General features: G+C 44.9%; 2 long non-coding RNA genes across 2 annotated transcripts; both read right to left on the minus strand.

Moving 5' to 3' along the window:
* Positions 1–1,085: 1,085 nt before the first annotated feature.
* LOC310758791 lies at positions 1,086–4,946 on the minus strand. The gene is made up of 3 exons (XR_014545908.1): positions 4,791–4,946; positions 3,379–3,492; positions 1,086–1,383 (listed from the first exon to the last, which is right to left on the minus strand). It is a non-coding gene; the product is annotated as an uncharacterized lncRNA (long non-coding RNA).
* Positions 4,947–10,149: 5,203 nt separating this feature from the next.
* LOC310758806 lies at positions 10,150–15,063 on the minus strand. The gene is made up of 2 exons (XR_014545933.1): positions 14,785–15,063; positions 10,150–10,410 (listed from the first exon to the last, which is right to left on the minus strand). It is a non-coding gene; the product is annotated as an uncharacterized lncRNA (long non-coding RNA).
* Positions 15,064–16,097: the final 1,034 nt, after the last annotated feature.

Raw genomic sequence — 16,097 nt, forward strand, 5'->3', positions numbered from 1 at the left:
TTGTTTCTGCTGATCTCTGCTGAGTGTGTGTGCACATAGGCATCTGCTATGTGTCCCTGGAGCGCTCCGGGACTGATGATTTGTGGACATTCCAGAGCTGCGCAACATCAGGAAGATGCCGGAGAGGTTTGTCTCATCCCAGGGGCTGCGTATTCTGACAGTCTGAACTTCATTTAAAGCCTTTAAAAACATGTTACTCATAATGAGAGAAGATAGAATTTAATATATGTAGACTCAGCTACATTAGTTTTTTGTGGGGTTTTTTAAAGCGTTTTAAATGCATTGTAACACTGTGACACCAGATGGCACTGTAGAGTTCCGTCTTTTGCCAACGTGATTTCTTCCTGGTGCTTCCTCCTTCTCCTCCTCTTCCATTATTTCCCATTTTTTCCCCCGTCTGCCCCTGAGCTGTGACCTCCCTCAAGACCCTGTTGTAAATCTAAACTATCTTCCACTTCCTCCTCCCTGGAAGGGTCAAGCTGGGGTGACGGTCTCCACCATTCCTCCTCTGCCCAGTCCCTGACAGTTATGAATCAATGTGTATGAATAAAAGTTGAAAAGAATGAAAGACCCAGATGATGACTGAACCTGGGATCTTGATCACTAGGCAGCAATAGCTCTTCCTGGTTCTTCAGTTCCTCCCCACCCCTCCCCACCCTGGAACCTCTCTGAGTCCCTTCTCTCGTTCACAGAAATTTCCACCCCTCAAAAAAATTTCTGAGTCCTACTCAGAGTAGACCCATGGAAAGAAATAGACCTAATGCAGCCATGTCCATTAACCTCAACAGCACTAAATGCCACCCTCAATTATTTGTGGTCACCCACAAGGCAATGGTTCCTTAAAAATCAGCTTCAATTCTGTCATGCTTTCAGTCTGGGTTGACTTCAGCCTGTCCCACCCATGTTCGCATAACCTGTGTGCATGAAAAGCACTGGCTGCAATTATCTGCGCCTGGGACTATGTGATGAGGACTTCAGTCAAGAGGGATCTTGAGCGGATATGATGTTCTTTCACTGGAGTTGTGTCATATTTAGCAGTAGACACTTTTTAAAAAGAAAACAAAAAATACACATTCTATTTCAACTTTGTGAAATTATTTCGTGTTTATTTATCTGAGCAGACTGATATTTATTTCATTGTCTGCTTTCACACATGCGCAGATCTGCTCCACTTCCACAAGCAAAGATCCAGAAGAACTGGCATAGCCATCGGACTTTCACAACCATGGAGGTGGGCTGCTCACGGGTATCCCTCAAGGGCACAGCATTGTGTATTGACGCCACAGTAACTCGGAAGATTCCAACCAGACGGACAGGGTTTGCTGAGATCCTCTTGGCAGAACCCTCCCAGTCTATCGCACTCGGGCATTGTTGGTGGTTTATCTGCATCAAAGAAACAAGGAGATCTATCACTGATGGCCCCAAAGTCAGATTCCTCACCTTCAGATGATGCAAGAGGATCATAGAATTGTAGAGTTTGAAGGGCTCAAAATAACATCTAGTCCTACCCCAGACCCTCCAAGTGTCCCTATTTTCCAGGGATATCCCTGATTTAGAGAAGCCGTCCTGGTTTCTGATTTGATGCTGGAATATCCCACTTTTCCTCAGGTAAAGAGACCCCTGACCATTAGGTCCAGTTGCGGACAACTCTGGGATTGCGGCGCTCATCTTGCTTTACTGGCCGAGGGAGCCGGCGTACATCTTCCAGGTCATGTGGCCAGCATGACTAAGCCGCTTCTGACAAACCAGAGCAGCACACAGAAACGCCGTTTACCTTCCCGCTGGAGCGGTACCTATTTATCCACTTGCACTTTGACGTGCTTTCGAACTGCTAGGTTGGCAGGAGCAGGGACCGAGCAACGGGAGCTCACCCCATCGCGGGGATTCGAACTGCCACCCTTCTGATCGGCAAGCCCTAGGCTCTGTGGTTTAACCCACAGCACCACCGACGTCCCCCACTTTTCCTTAGGATGTCTCTATTTTCATTAGAGAAATGTTCGGAGGGTATGGAGTTATCCAGCACCTGAGCCATCTGAAGTTTTTATAATATTTAATGTTTTATTATGTTTTTTATATATATTCGAAGTAACCCAATGAGATGTGTGAGGTATACATAGTTGAATTATTATGATGGAATGGGACGTCCCTATTTTCATTGGAGAAATGTTGGAGGGTATGCTACCCTGAAATGCAGGAATCTGTAGCAGACAGGGAAGAAGGTGTGCAGGCCTAGTCCCAGAAGTTCTCTCTAGTGGGGTAGCAGAGCTGAAAAGAATGCTGGCAAGCTATGTGCCCTTTTGGTTTCAGATAGTACATGGGTAGACCAGTTTAGAAAGCTCAAGACAACAATTTTCATGGCTCTCTAGTGGCTATGATAGCTCCTTTACCAGAATTAATGTATTTAGCATTAGCTTTGGAAGTGTGTACAGTGGAACCTCGGGTTGCGGATGTAAACCGTGACGAAGACACGTCCACAACCCGCAGCATTCGTAAACCTGCACCACCGTGTCTGCGCACACGTGTGATGCGATTTGGCGCTTCTGCGCATTTCCACGAAGCACAATTTAGCAGTTATGCACATGCACGAGTGGCGACACCCAGAAGTAACCCTTTCCAGTACTTCTGGGTTTCCCGCAGTCCCCATCCTGAAAACACGTAACCCAAAGCGTTTGTAACCTGAGGTACCACTGTACTCGATTCTGATGAAACTAAGCCTCGTGAAGAAAAATACACATCAGAAGTCTCAGTTTGGTCACTTGATGCAGAACCTAGAAGTGCAGTTTGAGAACTGAATCATACTTTGTACTACTAAGAATTGGGTTAGTATGCCCTGAGACAATTATCAGCTATTCTGATTTACAAAGTGATTGATCACTGTTTCCTTTAGCACAAGCTCTGCTGCTGCTTCCTCCAGTGAAGATCTAGAGCATAGATCAGGAAATCAGGATGAAAAACCAGGATTTAAAATAAACAAACATTCCCCCTTCAAAACAAAACAAAAATTTTCCTTCCAGTAGCACCTTAAAGACCAACTAAGTTAGTTCTTGGTATGAGCTTTCGTGTGCATGCACACTTCTTCAGATACACTGAAACAGATGTATCTGAATGCCAATCACCCATTCCCACCACCCTTCTGAGTAATACCCCTCCCCACCTTCTCACTATATAGAAGGATCTGGCAACTTCTGTTTCAGTGTATCTGAAGAAGTGTGCATGCACACGAAAGCTCATACCAAGAACTAACTTAGTTGGTCTTTAAGGTGCTACTGGAAGGAAAAAAAAATTTTTGTTTTGACTATGGCAGACCAACACGGCTACCTATCTGTAACTGAAACATTCCCCCTTGTTAGCATTATCAACTCACTGTATTTCACTTACTCTTGCAGCAGTTTCCATTAAAGCCACAGTTGGCTGGAATATATCCATAGGGACATTTCAGAGTTAGTGGCAACTGGCAATATCCTCCCTGTTCTTTGCAGCTTGGAGGTTGCCCTGTCAACAGAGAGGGACGTAAATTGTCATTATTTGAAAAGACTTCTTTCGCAAAAAAGGGGACATTAATTGGACTGACATTTACTTTTGAGCATTGGAACAGCATTTTCAAGAATGAGACCCAGGCTAATGTAGTGGTTAGCATGTCAAACTAGGGCGTGGGTGGCCCTAGGGGCCAGTCACTCACACTCAGCCTGGTATACCTCACAGGGTTTCTTCAAGGAAGGGACTGGGCCCCCCAAAATAAGTTCTGCGGCGGCCATGTGCACACACCTTAGTGACATCATGTGTCCCGGAGGGGGGCTTTCCCCGGTCAGGGGGGGGGGGCAAGGCAGCATGCCAAAACTGATTCTATATGATCTGTCCACAGGGGCATAGTCTCTCTGAAAGGGATTTTTTCTGGAATCTCCTCTGTAGTACTGCTGATAGGAGCAGATTCAGTCCCGCTAGGATGTATACCCAGCGTTGATTTGGGTGAATCAGGTGGCAGAGATAAGGCAGACAGCTGTCCCTCTCTGACTTCTGCCTGCAGCCTGCGTATTCTTCAGCTCACATCCAACTGTGCTGGCTACTGCCTTTCTCGCTACCAGCCAGGTGACGAGGGGGAAAAGCCCACCCATTTGCCCAGAGAACACCACCACTTCTTTGGTTATACTCATTGGGGCTTTAGGTGGCAGCTATGGTGGTCATTCTCTCACAAAGAAGCTTGTCTGGCTAGTTCAACAATGAAATCCTCCATTAGATTTCTACCCTTGCTGAATCCAGCAATCAGAAAGGACTTGGGCATCATGCACACTGACCCCTCCAAACTCACAAAAATATATCAGTTATCTGAAGAAGTTTGCATGCACACGAAAGCTTATACCCAGAACAAACTTAGTTGGTCTCTAAGGTGCTACTGGACAATTGTTTAGTTTTTTATTTATTTATTTCGACTGCGGCAGACCAACACGGCTACCTACCTGAACAATATAAATGACCATGATGGAACCTGGAGTGTGCCTCAGTCTGTAGCCTGAACGTTGCTGCTTTTGCAAAAGTCATTTATTCAAATTCAGTTTTATTGGTAAATGCTTTCCTTCTTCACCACCCCTATTTCAGCAGCCACACAGGATAGGATGCTCTCTTATACGCAGTCACACTAGTTCAGAATTGTCTACACTGAGAGGCAGCAGATCTCCAGGGTCTCTGGCAGGGGGGAAACCCATCCCTTTTCAGAAATGCCTGCGATTGAACCTGAGACCTTCTTCATTGCAGCAGATGCTACCCTCCACCCTGAGCTTGAGCTGTCCTCTTACCTGCAACAATGTGGAAGAGGATGAAGACCAGAGCAAAGCTCAGGTAGAGGAACCTCATGGCTGGAGTTGTGTCTCAGATCTTTGCCCAAGGGAAGATGCTCTAAGGCAGAAGGAAGTCGAGTTTGGATGGAACAAGGAGGTTCTCTTTACTTATAGTGTTGCCGTGCCAATGACTGCTCCCCACTTAAAACGGGGGGCGCCCTTTGCGTGGACACGCGCAGCCCCTAGATTTGGAGCGGCTCCAACAGCATAGGCTTGGCTTTGCCTTCCCTCAGGTGGGATACCTGGAGGTCTCCGCCTACCTCAGTCAGTTGTCCAATCCCACCTGGGGGAAGCATTGCCAAGGAGACCAGGCCAGGTAGGGGAGGGATTACCTGCCAAAACAATAGAGGGAGGATCTTACCTGGGAATCCTCACTTGGCTCCAAAGCTTCTCCCACCCTACCCACCCTCAGTTAATGTCTTATTTTGCAGGTTAACTTTTCTTCACAGGTATGCGGGCGCTGCTACGTTAAGGTCGCTGTTAAAGGGCCGGAAAAGAATTTCCCTGCATTGGCAGGTTTCGCCTTTCCCATAGCAAAACGTCACAACTTTGGCGGTATCAGGCCTTGGGCGGAATCCTTTAGTCCATCTTCCTCTTTGCGGCGGCGATACCAGGGTTCCCCGTTAAAGGGGTTTCTGAAGGGAGGCTTTCACCGTACGCCGAAAGGTCGTCATTGCTCTCCCCTGCGGCGGCGGCGTAACGGGGGCGGCTATCTCTGCTTGAACATATGTTCTCCAGAGCCGGCCCATCCCCCACACACACACTGGATAACCCTGATGCTCCCTAGGTCCCCAGCTGGGGACTGGGGAGGGAGAACGCCCAATGCCTGAGCCAAGGTCTACCCACATTTGAAATTTAATAAAGTTGTGGCCAATTTAATCCCATAGCACGTTGTCTTGAGTCGTTATTCCACATGACGGGGGGGGGACCGCGTGGGATCTGGGGACTCCGCCTGTCCACGCAAAGAGATGTTAAAACATACCTTTGGGGAAAGCTGCAAACAGGTATTTCCAGCAACTGTCAGCATCTGAACCCTACAGGCTCCTTTTCTCTTAACTCATCCTAGAGCATTTATTTATCTTTATATTTATTTACCCGCAGAACCACCTTTCTCATATGTTCACAATCTGTCCTGTGCTCCAGGCCATGCTGTTTTATTTCCATAACAATTAACAGATTTCCTGTAATCTCATGATTACATCTTCACAGCACCTACGTAAATGGAAAGTGGAATGTCACTTAAGAGCTTTGCTGTAATGCAGTTTGACGCAAACTCTTGTGCTTGGACTGTTCAGTTCAAGTGCAATCGCAATACCGGGGGGCCACTAGGTGGCGCATCAGAAGATGGCTGACAATAACATCTCTCCGACCCACACGAGGTAATTTGGAGGCTATGATGGGGGTAATTAGCCTCCTTAACCCCCCCAGGATTTTGGGGGGGACGGCACTTGCCTGCTGTGCCCTATACCACCCCCGAATTTGTGGGGGTGGGGGCACTAGGCACAAAGCCCTCCTGTGGGATTCCGGCACTCCTGGACGCCGTCCCTGATTCGCGCCGCTAGTTGCAAGCATCTTCAAAAGAAACAATTTGGACAAGATAAATTGCACATGCTTCAAGGAAAAAGGGGAGTAAAGATTGCTGACAGAAGAGATCTCTGATAACAAGACAAGAATAAAATATGAGAAGATACGTCAAGATACGGTATGACTGAGGGGGGAAAAACCTGCCTTCCTTTTTCTTATGTGATTTAACAAGAATCCCCTCCCCTAATGAGTCAGAAACTAAGGACTTAAGCTGTGGATTTAAGGCTGTGTGGAGATAAACTTTCGAACCAAAGCAATGTTTCAAGATGAAGCTGGAAAGCTAAGAGTTTTGGAATGATGCAGTTAAAAATGCTGTCGCCATTTTGGGAGGCATTGTTGGAGCTCTTGGGTCTGGGAGGAGAAAGAGAGAAATAGAGTTGTTTACATATCGTGGATCAACTTCTCGGTGGGACTTAAGAGCGACAAATGCCAAATTTATGAAGGAAAGAGCAATGTTATCTACGAAGGAGATATATGGAAACCATCTGGATTTAGTGGAGGAACGGGAAATCCACACAGGATTATTATTTTGCTTATCGGCTTAAGGAGACTAACAGAAGAGATCGTAAAGGAAAAATAGAAATTATATGAACAAGATATGATGTGGAAACACCAAGATAAGACTGGATAGAATTATGAATTTTGTTTGGACTGATTGGGACTGATTTGGACATTAACGCAGTAATAAGAAGATGATCTGAATCCCCCTTTGGATCTTGAAGTATGGGTTCCCCCAACAAAATTTAAAAATTTGGCTTTGTAATTTGGAATTTATGCGATGTGATTTAATTTGATGTGATTGGCCAGTTAATAAAAATTATTTAAAAAAAAAAACAAGTGCAATCGCAATACCTACCAAGAAAGAAACTTTTCAGTGTGCTTTTCTCCTGATCTGCACATTTTTAGATGCATTTTAATATGCTTGTTTTGATGATGCTCAAGGTTTTATGTACACTTTCTCCATTATGCGGTTTTTTAAGAAAAACAAAATAGTGATTTTATTCCATCATCCATAAGAAGATTTCACCATCACTGAAATCTTGCCAAATCTGACCCTCAGTTCCAAGGCTCTGAATGGAAAGAATTCCCTAATGCTCCACAATCATTGTTTTACAAAGCAATGTGGTGTGGTGTAGAGCCAGTGTGGTGTAGTGGTTAAGAGCGGTAGTCTTGCAATCTGGGGAACCGGGTTCGCGTCTCCGCTCCTCCACATGCAGCTGCTGGGTGACCTTGGGCTAGTCCCACTTCTCTGAAGTCTCTCAGCCCCACTCACCTCACAGAGTGTTTGTTGTGGGGGAGGAAGGGAAAGGAGAATGTTAGCCGCTTTGAGACTCCTTCGGGTAGTGATAAAGCGGGATATCAAATCCAAACTCTTCTTCTTCTTCTTCATCTAGGGGACACCAAACTGTCAAAAGCTGCTCAATCAAGTCCTTATTCTGGTCATCCTTTCCTCCTAAGCCAAGAACATCCTCACAGCCTAACCCTTTATTCATAAAAGATGTTAGTGTCATGACCAAATTGCTTTTCTTATCATCTGTACATTATGCAATCAAGCAGACAAACCACATTTTTCTACATCTTAATGTATGGTCTTTTTTCACTTGTCTTGAGAAGCCTTGGTCCCAGGGCCAGTGCCTAAACGAACAATGTGATCTGTGATTAAAAACTTGTGGAAACAGGAGCTGCATTACCGTGAGGCAAGGCTGGGTGGCCATCTGTCAGAGATTCTTTGGGTTCTTTTTTTTTCAATTTTCATTTATTTAATAATACTTTTCACTAATTTTATACATTTCACTTATTTTACAATCCTTTTGACATTTCAAAACTTGGCTTTCTTCCCCCTCTTTCTGTGGTTCCTTAAATTTATTTTTAATATCTTCTGTATATCCAAATTAACCAAATTTGCTCATTTAAATATATACTTCTTTAAATATATACTCAGTGCTTTTTTCTGGGGGTACGCAGGCATATGCATACACCTAAACATTTTGCGAATCTAAGTTTGGCCTCATTGAGGGGCAGCATTTCAATATGAGTAGGAAAATGAAAGTACCCCTAAAAAAATTTTTAGGGGGCAGAAAGCACTAAACTTTTTTTAGGAAAAAAGCACTCATTTCAGTATGAGTAGGAAAATGAGAGTACCCCTTGACATTTTTAAAGAAAAAAGCACTCCTTATACTCTTATAAAACTGCAGGTTATTACAGTAATCCTGCCAATGCTTTTATCTGTTTATAATTTATCCGTAAATATTCAGTAAACCATTTCCATTCTTTCATATAAAATGTTATCTTGATTTTTTATTCTTCCGGGATTCTTTAGTTGTGTTTCCTGCTTTGCAGGGGGTTGGACTAGATGACCATTGGTGTCCCTTCCAACTCTATAATTCTATGATTCTAAACTGGGTTGTCCATCTTAGGCAGCAGGCACCGGGTACCATGACAGGCAATTGCAGAGGAGAAAGGAAGTCCTACCGTTTTCTGAGCAAATCTCAGCGAAATAACCAAGACCTTCCATTCACTGCAATGAGGTTTTTGCAGGATTTCCCAAGGAATTGTGTCATGTGGCAGCTTACCTACCTCACAAGAGTTTAGTTCTCATCTCCATCATGGGCTTCCTAAGTGGTCTGGGGTACGTTTCAAAAGAAGATGCATAAGAACAATTCTGCCCGAACACTGAGGTCCAGTGTCGAGGGCCTTCTGGAGGCTCCCTCGCTGCGAGAAGCGAAGTTAGAGGGAACCAGGCAGAGGGCCTTCTCGGTGGTGGCGCCCACCCTGTGGAACGCCCTCCCACCAGATGACAAGGAAATAAACAACTATCTGACTTTTAGAAGACATCTGAAGGCAGCCCTGTTTAGGGAAGCTTTTAATGTTTGATGGAGTCCTGTATTTTAATATTCTGTTGGGCGGGGTATGAATAAATTATTCTTATTCTTATTCTTATTCTTATTCTTATTCTTATTCTTATTCTTGAAGAAAAAGAAGAAGAAGAGAAGAAGAGTTTGGATTTGATATCCCGCCTTTCACTCCCCTTCAGGAGTCTCAAAGCAGCTACCATTCTCCTTTCCCTTCCTCCCCCACAACAAACACTCTGTGAGGTAAGTGAGGCTGAGAGACTTCAAAGAAGTGTGACTGGCCCAAGGTCACCCAGCAGCTGCATGTGGAGGAGCGGAGACGCAAACCCGGTTCCCCAGATTACGAGACTACTGCTCTTAACCACTACACCACACTGGCTTCTTGTTCTTATTATCTTGTTTTCTCCTGCTCTGGAGGGTAGGACGTGAACTAATGGCTTCAAGTTAAAAGAAAGGAGATTCCAGCTAAACATCAGAATGAACTTTATGACAGTAGGAGTTGTTCAACAGTGGAACGACCTCCCTCAGGAGGTTGTGGACTCTCCTTCCTTGAAGGTTTTGAAGCAGCGGTTGGATGGCCACCTGCTTTAGCTGAGATTCCTGCATTGCAGGGGGTTGGACTAGATGACCCTTGGATCCCTTCCAATTCTAAGATTCTATGATTCTATCAACTCCTGTCATAAGAAAGGTCTTTCTCATGTTTAATGGGAATCTCCTCCCTTGTCATTTGAATCCGTCGTTTCGGGTCCCACCCTCTTAACCAGCAGAAAGCATTACGCGCCACCACTATGACAGCCCCACTGGGTTACAGCAAATCTTATAAAAGCATGAAATGTGCCCACGAACAGGAAGCACCAAAGAAAACCCCAGCCTGGTTGCAGTGACCTTGAACCAATGGTTTATTTATTGAACAGAGTGCGGCGACGGATTCTTCTTCTGAATGATGGTAGTGGGAAATGACAACAGATTTTTGGCTCCTCACTCAGTTCTTCATTGGACTGGAGTACAGCAAGAAAACATCGTTGGGTTAGGACAGGTGTTGTTAATGAATTGAAGGCCTGAGGGGCACTGGAACTGAATATTCAGGCAGTATCCCCGACCGCCATTGCAGGGCCTTAGTCTCCCTTCCATATGTGCATGACCTACATGGAAAGAGAAGAAAGACTTTAGGGTCCTGTGATGGTAAAAAAAATGTTAACATTTCTAGGTTGGTTTGCACTTGAAAACTACGTTTGATAGATTTACCAAAACAAACAAAACAGCAGCACATACCCCAATAAATAAATTAATAAATTAATTTTAGAAAGGAGCTGGCCTCTCCTCATTCTCTCCCACTGTCCAGACCTCAGATTCAAATGCACATCTTAAAAAGCAGAGACATCGCCTTGCCAATGAAGGTCCGTATAGTTAAAGCTATGGTTCTCCCAGTAGTGATGTATGGAAGTGAGAGCTGGACCATAAAGAAGGCTGATCGTCGAAGAATTGATGCTTTTGAATTCTGGTGCTGGAGGAGACTCTTGAGAGTCCCATGGACTGCAAGAAGATCAGACCTATCCATTCTGAAGGAAATCAGCCCTGAGTGCTCACTGGAAGGACAGATCCTGATGCTGAGGCTCCAATACTTTGGCCACCTCATGAGAAGAGAAGACTCCCTGGAAAAGACCCTGATGTTGGGAAAGATGGAGGGCACAAGGAGAAGGGAATGACAGAGGATGAGATGGTTAGATGGTGTTCTCGAAGCTACCAGCATGAGTTTGACCAAACTGCAGGAGGCAGTGGAAGACAGAAGTGCCTGGCGTGCTCTGGTCCAGTGGGTCACGAAGAGTCGGACACAACTAAACGACTAAACAACAAATTTTATATATTTATATATGAATGGTTATTGGAAGAAAAACAATGGGTATGTTTGTGTGGACTATCCCATGCTATTTCTTTAATAGCTCTTGCTAAAACTGAGGCAAGAGTAGTTTAGATACAAGAGAAGGTAGTTCCTATGCGGCAGGTGAAGGGTGTTTAATGGTTTATTTAAATATTAAGGTTCATTATTGTTTCACAAGATGCGTATCTCTTTAAAGGCCAGAGTAAATATCATGACCTAGTTTTACCGCTGTGACGCAGAATAGCAGGTGCTGTTAAGTTGTGTTAATTAAGCTGTGTCAGCAATTGGGTATGGTGTATAAAGAGCAGCGTGTACCTCTATCAGTTCCCTGGTGAATGGGTCATACTTACAGATTTAATGTAAGAGGTGTTTTTGTAATTAAATCCAAGCAAAATATATTTTTGCATTTCTTCATTGTTTCCCCAGCATGCTTTCTGCAGCGCAATTAATCTGCTAAATATGCAACAAAGGAGTGTGCTCAGCAAAAGTAAGCAGCTACCAATTGGCTCTAGGAAGCAATCTTCAATATCTTGGAGGGTTGACCGTGGGTCAATGTGGTCCCCAGCTCAAAAAAGACCAATTACCCCTTGCCCAAGAGTCTTCAGGTCAGGGTCAGCCTGTGACGGCAACTTAGTAGGATTCTTCCTTTTTTTAGGATACAGGTCCCAGCAGGGATTACCTCCCCCTGTAGATCCGTCACAATTACAGCCACTCAGTTTTTAAATGCATGTTCTCACAGGTCCTCTCTTTTCAGTTCCCAGCCTGAACTGCCCACTTACCTGCAGCAACACTGAAGGCAAGAACGACCACAGCAAAGCTGAGATAAAGAAACCTCATGACTAGGGGTTCCTCTGAGATCTCTCTGACTGCTGGGGGAAGACGTTCAAAGGCAGAGGGAAGTTGACTCTGAATGAACCTAGGAGGTTCCCTCTACTTATAGAGTTGCAATGCCCATGCAATGTTGAAATAAATCTATACGTTTCTGCACCCGAATGGGAAACATTGCAAACAGGTATTTCTTGCAAATATCCCTTTCAGCAGCTGAACTCTCTCCCTCTCCCTCCAGACACTGCACACAATTTATTTAGCTAGGCATCCCTCCTGAGGTTTCCATATGCCTTTATCCTATAATTGCTGCTTGTTCTGTGTTTCAGGTGCTGGTTTCCTTTATATTTCATGAGTTGCAGCCAATTAGGTTTTACTCCAAACTGACTCATTAAATTGAATGAACCTAAGCTAATGGGTGGATGTGGGTTCTTCACTTCTATTCTCTGGATAGCTACAATGCCAGTATAGGGTGTTCCTAATGTTCATACAGGGACATGGGTGGCGCTGTGATCTAGACCACAGAGCCTTGGGCTTGCTGATCAGGTGGTCGGCTGTTCAAATCCTCGTGACGGGGTGAGCTTCCATTCCTCAGTCCCTGCTCCTGCCAACCTAGCAGTTTGAAAGCACGTCGAAGTGCAAGTAGATAAATAGGTACCACTCTGGCAGGAAGGTAAACAGCATTTCTGTGCGCTGCTCTGGTTCTCCAGAAGCGGCTTAGTCATGCTGGCCACGACCCGGAAACTGTATGCCGGCTCCCTCGGCCAGTAAAGCAAGATGAGTGCTGCAACCCCAGAGTCGTCCGCGACTGAACCTAAAGGTCAGGAGTCCCTTTACCTTTAAGCTAATGGGTATTGGTATTCTAAATGGGTCTGCTTGATGTGAGACTAATGATGGATAGCAAAGTAGACAACCTGGAACCAGGATGGCAAAAAAAAGGTCTCACCATTTCTGGATATTGGAAATGTTTGGAGAAGGGCAACCAGATGATCAAGAAGATAAGAATGATTAAAAACACAAGAAGAGTCTGCTGGATCAGGCCAATAGCCCATCTGGTCTAGCATCCTGTTCTCACGGTGGCCAACCAGATCCCTGTGGGAAACCAGCAAGCAGGATACGAACACAAGTGCACTCCTCCCTCCTGTGGTATCCAGCAACTGGTATTTAGAAGAACTGATGACTCCCAACTGGGGCAGTAGAGCATACTCATAATAGCTTGTAGCCAACAATAGCTTGGGAGAAAAGCAATGACAAACCTAGACAGCATCTTAAAAAGCAGAGACATCACCTTGCCAACAAAGGTCCATATAGTAAAAGCTATGGTTTTCCCAGTAGTGATGTATGGAAGTGAGAGCTGGACCATAAAGAAGGCTGATCGCCGAAGAATTGATGCTTTTGAATTCTGGTGCTGGAGGAGACTCTTGAGAGTCCCATGAACTGCAAGAAGATCAAACCTCTCCATTCTGAAGGAAATCAGCCCTGAGTGCTCACTGGAAGGACAGATCCTGAAGCTGAGGCTCCAATACTTTGGCCACCTCATGAGAAGAGAAGACTCCCTGGAAAAGACCCTGATGTTGGGAAAGATGGACGGCACAAGGAAAAGGGGACGACAGAGGACGAGATGGTGGGACAGTGTTCTCAAAGCTACCAGCATGAGTTTGACCAAACTGCGGGAGACAGTGGAGGACAGAAGTGCCTGGCATGCTCTGGTCCATGGGATCACGAAGAGTCGGACACGACTAAATGACTAAACAACAACAATAGCTGTCTCCTCCGTGAGTTGGTCTAATCCTCTTTTAAAGCCATCCAAGTTGATGGCCGTCCCTGCCTCCTGCAGAAGTGAGTTCCATAGTTTAATTATGTGCTGAGTAAATAAGTAATTTATTTCATCTGTCCTGAATCTTCCAACATTCAGCTTCATTGGTAGGCCATGAGTTCTTGCATCATGAGAGAGCAAAGGAGATAACTCCTAGGAGCCAAGGGGGTCTTTGCCCAGCCCTGTAAAATATTTGAGGGCTCCTTCACGTTGATAGGCATTGCCATTATAATACTGATAATAATGATGATATTATTATTTATACCCCGCCCATCAGAAGACCCTCAGAGCTGGACCTCAGTGTCCGGGCTGGATGATGGGGGTGGAGACGCTCCTTCAGGTATACTTTCAAATGGTGTGCATGCATCATGTCCTGTGATTGATTGTGTGGGGCGGGGCATATTTTATACTTTCTCTATGTCATTCATGCCCTTTATGGACCACTGCCTTGTCGTGGCGATGGGGCTTGAATAACACAGAGAAGCTATGAGCTATGCTGTGGACAGCTCATAGTGGAGAGTTTTGACCAAACGTGATCCACCTAGAGCAGGAACCGGCAAGCCACTCCAGTATCCCTGCCAAGAAAACTCCATGGACAAAGACAACAGGCATATAAAAGTTATGGCGCTGGAAGATGAGCCCCTCAGGTCGGAAGGCATCCAACATGCTACTGAGGAAGAGTGGAGGACAAGTACAAGTAGATTCAGAGCTGATGAAGTGGCTAGGCCAAAGCCGAAAGGTCGCTCAGTTGCGGATATGCCTGGAAGCGAAAGGAAAGTCCAATGTTGTAAAGAAAAATGTTGCATAGGAACCTGGATTGTAAGAAGCTAGCAGCGTGAGTTTGACCAAACTGTGGGAGGCAGCGGAAGACAGGAGTGCCTGGCATGCTCTGGTCCATGGGGTCACGATGAGTTGGACACGACTAAATGACTAAACAACAACAACAACATCTCATTCATCATTTAATAAACTTCCATCACTTTGCCTCTCACTCACCTTTTCTCTAAATAAAAAGGTCCGAAATGCTGTAGCTTTTCTTCATAGGGGAGTTGCTCCATCACGTTGGTAATTTTGATGACCTTCTCTGAACTGTTTCCAACTCTGCAACATCCTTTTTGAGGTGAGCTAACCAGAACAGTACACAGCATTCTAAATGTGCTCCTTTGGCACTGAAGAAAGAGTGATCTAGTGCCTGACAGTTTCCCTTGTGGTCTAACTGTTGTTAATAAAAAGAAGTTGCTTTAGAGTTTTCGGCAATGGGCAGTTTGTGTCACAAGGCACATGACAGAACATGTCATAATAGTCCCTTGGTGGCTTCATCCTTAACTGAAGCCTCTCCCTCTTGCTCTGTGTTGCAAACTAAGCTCTTTTTCTTGTTTTCTTCTTCATCTCATTCAAGTCAAGGTCCTGGCAACCAAATCAAACATCAAGATCAGAAACATTGTTCGCTCAGGAACTGTGTTAGGCAGTAAGCTGGATGCTTACACCAGCAAAATCCTTCATGCAGGAGCAGCCAACCTTACCTGCAGATATCTTTAGACTACAATGTCGATTACCTCAGCCAATGGGGCCAATGATGGGGGATGATGGGATTTGTAGTCCAGCAAAATCTGGAGGGCACTGTGTTTGCTGCCTGTGCCCGTTGAAACTGCACTCCCTTTCACACTTGATGCTTTGTATAATTTATTTCATATATCAAATTGTAGCAAAGAAAGAGGAAAAGAGGGGGGAGAAAAACAGGGAAAGAAAAAGTGAAAGAGAGGAACATTACCTCCCCTCCATCAGCTCACATAAAAAGTACATCAACCATTGATGCATCCATCTTAATTTAAACATATATATTGATATATGGCCTTGAAATGTCCAAATTGGTATTTACACGAAGCTGACATTTATAGAACACTGGATATCTCATAAGAAAAGGCTGGCTGTTGGATCAAGGCCCAAGCTATCAGGCCAAACTGATGGCCATTACTACTTCTTGTAGGAGCAAATTCCATCATTTAATTCTGTGTTATGAGAAGTAGTACAGTGGTACCTCTGGTTACAGATTTAATTTGTTTCGGGGTGCCATACGCACCCCGAAAAATCCGTAACTAGAGGCGTCACTTTTGCACACACGCACAGCGCGGTAGAAGGCTTCTGCACATGCACATGGTGTGCAGACTGCTTCTGCACATGAGTGAGTGATGAAGCCCAGATGTGTATACAGCCACAGCCATAAGCCAAAGTTTCCATAACCTGGAGGTTACGCAACATGAGGTACCACTTGTTAGTTTCTGTGTGTTGCCACTGTGCAGTGCTCTTGG

The sequence above is a fragment of the Podarcis filfolensis genome (assembly GCF_964270895.1).
Source record: "Podarcis filfolensis genome assembly, chromosome: 3".
Lineage (NCBI taxonomy): Eukaryota > Metazoa > Chordata > Lepidosauria > Squamata > Lacertidae > Podarcis > Podarcis filfolensis.